This window comes from Danio aesculapii, chromosome 19, assembly GCF_903798145.1.
Source record: "Danio aesculapii chromosome 19, fDanAes4.1, whole genome shotgun sequence".
Classification (NCBI taxonomy): domain Eukaryota; kingdom Metazoa; phylum Chordata; class Actinopteri; order Cypriniformes; family Danionidae; genus Danio; species Danio aesculapii.
In genome coordinates this window covers 40,243,102-40,247,255 of record NC_079453.1, presented here as the reverse complement: position 1 = coordinate 40,247,255, position 4,154 = coordinate 40,243,102, and the positions used below count along the sequence as shown (strand labels likewise).

General features: G+C 37.1%; 1 protein-coding gene across 6 annotated transcripts in view; it reads left to right on the top strand.

Moving 5' to 3' along the window:
- The window catches only part of adgrb2 (adhesion G protein-coupled receptor B2), a 634,025-nt gene extending 632,615 nt beyond the window's left edge, over positions 1-1,410 (top strand). For all 6 annotated transcript variants that reach the window (XM_056480419.1, XM_056480418.1, XM_056480420.1 and 3 more), the window contains one exon: positions 1-1,410. This exon is cut by the window's left edge and continues 2,294 nt beyond it. The gene's annotated coding sequence lies outside the window, so the exon portion shown is untranslated.
- Positions 1,411-4,154: the final 2,744 nt, after the last annotated feature.

The window sequence follows — 4,154 nt, the reverse complement described above, 5'->3', positions numbered from 1 at the left end:
GAGCAGGGTGAGTACTGGAGGGGTAAAATTGGTGCCGTGACCCGGAGGTGAGTGAGATTTCAGAGATTGAGTGGAAAAGAAGTGAAAAACCTCTCTCTTCTGACTTCAAGTGGCACACTAGTGTTGACATTAGAGGCTCTGGTCTTTAGGGTCCATGTTAGTGATTTTATCCCCTATTGGTGCCATGACCCGGATAGGAGTGAGCTTTAGTGGTGAAGATAACAGAGGCCAGATAGTAAGAAGTGTGTGATTAAACCTCAGTCTCCTGGTCTAAAAGCATGTTAGAGTGTGTGGTATTTAGTGTGCCCACCTACCATGCATGAAACGCCAGTTTAAATCCTACTCTGAGAGGGTCAGGGGTGCCCCGACTTGGATGAGACTGACGTTTAGGGGTGTGAGTGTAATGGAAGCCAAACTCTGGTACCTAAGTAAGTAAAATCATCACTCTGTTCACCTCAAAACACAATAGTAGTTGACACTAAAGGCTTCTAGGTGGGGTAAGATTAACTAAGATTAAAGTAAAACTAACTTCCCTGATTTCAATGCTAGAGCATCCTTGCTGGTGTGCCTGCCTCCAATGCTAAAAACACAAACACAAATCCCACTTGAAACAAGACAAATACAACCAGAGAGGTTAATATTAGATTAAGTTTGAAAGGAAGTGAGGTCATCTATCTTTCTGTTCTGAGAAAAGCAATCGTAGCCTTGTTTTGAAAAATCAATATGACAAACCAAACAGGTGAGCTGGATATTTAAGTTCTACAAGACACCGTCTTAACAACCACACATCTGTATGCAAACTCTGCTTTTTTTACAGTGCCTGTTTTGTTTTTTGTTTTGCTATTTTATCTGATGCAGTCATCAGTTGTTTCAATGTTTTGTCATCCCATTCGATTTCCGTCTATGTATATGAGTGTTGGGTTTTTCATAGATGTTTACAGAGTCCTACTTATTGAAACTGGAGCATTACACCCCAAAACCCCACTAAACTAACTATGTTTTGAACAGATTTATGTATTGCTCTTTAAAAAGAAAAAGAAAAAAAACAACAACTTGAGAATGGCCTTACAGTCACATCAAATTTATGAGATATGTATTTTGAATATGTGCATTGTGAGGAGGATGATCATTGAAAAAGGAATGGTGAACAACAGCTGGGTGTGAACGAATTGAAGACTGAATATGTTTCCCTGGACAGCAGGATGTTTTCTTCATGAGTTGACGTGTTTGAAACTTTCAGATCCCTCCCCTTGCCAGCACACACGATCCCATTGGCTAAAGAAGATGGCTACCACAGAGAATCCTCCTTGCACCATTTAAGTTTTTTTATACATAAGATTGTACAAAGTAGTCCTCTACTGTTTTCATAGAGTGTCTTTTTATATGAAAATAAATTTTCAAACTGATGAACACCACTGTAGGGTTTTTCCTCAAGGTGTAGGTGGAATAGATCAGTTTCTTAACCAATTTCTCCTAATCGGTAAAAATAGGGAAGAAAAGAGGTGGCTGTAATTCTTTTCTTTGTAATCCAGGGTTATTTGTGCTATTAATTTGACCCCCAAAGTCTAGTAAACTGGATGTCAAGTAAGTACCTGTCATGTAAGTGCCAATTTTTCCACTCGTAAAAATCCACTTCATCATTGCCATCTATTGATCTATGAATAAAATTTAAGATCTTTGTAGTCTTTCAGTTGCAGGTTCCCGAAAGTTGTCTATGTGTAAAGGTGTTTCTCAAACTCAACTTCTTTCGGATGAGTAGTTAAACCAAGGTCCTGACTCTCTGTGGGCATTGAAAGTCCCATGGCACTTCTCTAGGGTGTAACCCCGGTGTCCTGGCCAAATTTTCTCCATTGACCCTGATCGATCATGGCCTCCCAATCATCCCCAAATATAACTAAAAACGCTGCATTATGTATGCCAGGCCAGTAGATGGGATTGGCAAACATTATAGAAACACTACACAGCCACTGTGTTCCTTTTGGAAAGGCTGTTCCTAGGGTTTGGGGCACATGGATGAGCCCTTCTAAATGAAATGCAGTATACAACAAAAATCACAAAAAAACACTTTCCTGCATAAAGGATCATAGGGGGCCGCAGTGTCCATCAGTTGTACCCTTGGAAATGCTTCATTCCGAAGGGCCCTTCGAAGCAGACAGTTTTGAGTTTGGAATGACACTTGGACAAAATAGGAGCCATGATCGTTTTCTCTTCGAAGTGCCCTTTAGAGGGCAATATATCCCATTTCTCAGAGTTTTCAGTTTTCAGAGTCATTCGAATGCTCACTTGATTGTTTTTTTTATACTTTACTTTTATTTCTGTTTATAAGGAAGAAAAATTAATAGAAATATACAAATAATAAATAAAAATAATAATAATAATACAAAATACAAAAGTACATTGGAACTTAAAGGAACAGTTGTATTTGTTTACAGGTCACATTAACAAATACATACAAAAGGCATAAGTACAATCCATTTCTCCCAATATTGCAGATATTTGTCCAGTTGTAGTTTTAAAAAAAAAAGTCATCCTCTAGTTCGAGTTGTAGCCAGTTTCGAGTTACAGCTTTCTTACTGGTTGCAAGAAGTACTTTTAATGAATACTTGTCTTTTACCATTAAGTTGGCTGCAATATTTCCCAGGTAAAGTGTTGTAAAAAAAAAAGTCCACTCCATCACCAAAAATATTTCGTATTACTTGCATTACATCCTGCCAGTATGACTGAATGACTGGACTGAAATCCAAAATATGTGAAAACGCCACATATCCTCCAGCACTGTCCTATCCTTCTCCCGTGTTTGCATACATGTTAACCTGGGGGTTATAAAGTATCTGGTAAGATTCCTCCAGCAAAAATCTCACCACATACCAGAGCTGGAGCTGGAAGAGGTGGCGCTCATTTGATCTTTTAAGAACCATTCACTTTTAAGAACTGTTCACTCAAAAGAGTATTAATATATATATGAAGAGTTCAGATGCAAAAGCTGCTAAACGCCACTTCCGCCAAAAATGAGCTAATGACATTGAGCGAATGCTTTAGGCACGTAGTACATGTTCAACAAATATTTTTGCTTGAAATCACCTAAATTCTAGCATTAGCCCATTTAAAATCAAAGTTTGTTGGTAAACGCCTCTAAACGCCACTTGCCTTTGACAGCAAAAGCCGCTTTTATCCCGAGAATCAGAAGGCGCGAATCAAATCATATGTTTTCAATGTGGCAGTGCACTGATATGCCGGCTTTTATGCGGAGACTGTTTTATTCTGCTTTCAATTTAGATTTTAAAAGATTGAGTTTGATAAACTGGATGAGCCTGTCCGACTTGCAGTGAATGGCAAATTAAAACGTCCCTTACCTCAAAACACACTGTACAGTCAGAAGTGTAACATTCATTCATAACGTGCTTTTGCGCAGTGACGCTACTTTGAATGAGTCTGATTTACTATGCATTAAGCGACAACTGCGTTTCACGAAGGATGAAGTTAAGATGCAGTTAAGAAAAAGTTACGTTTTTATCCCATGTGGATGCTATGAGGATAAACAAGAGACGACAAAGAGACCAAGACCTTGAATATGGTGGGAATGAATGAATGACAGCTTCCAAAAGTGAATGAGACATCCCCTTTTAGCCCAGTAGGCATGCCTTGTGTTTTATTTGCTAATGTAAGCTATTTTTTTAAAGTAATATAATTTATAGATTTATACATTATATTTATCTTCATAATATCTATACATCTGAAAATCTTTTTATATTAATGAACAATGCACTGATATTGATGTTTCACAATGTTTTTACACTACATTATTTGAATCTAACAAGTTTAGTTTACAATGTTTGCAATGTTTACATTGCTTTACTTACATTAAATCTAAATCCCAAATATCAGAAATGACATTTGATTGTTAAGATTTAATTATTGTCAGTTTTAATGTTATGGATTAATGCACTTACTTGACAGATTTCATTCATTAATTTTCCTTCTGCTTAGTCCCCGATTCATCACTGTGTTACCACAGTGGAATGAACCACCACTTACTTGACAGATTTATATACTTTTTAATTTTAGGTGTTTTACGTTTGGTAAAATAATTTCTAATTTCAACTAAATACAATGTCTTGTCCCAATAGGTGGATTTAGAGGTTTTTGCAAAAAAA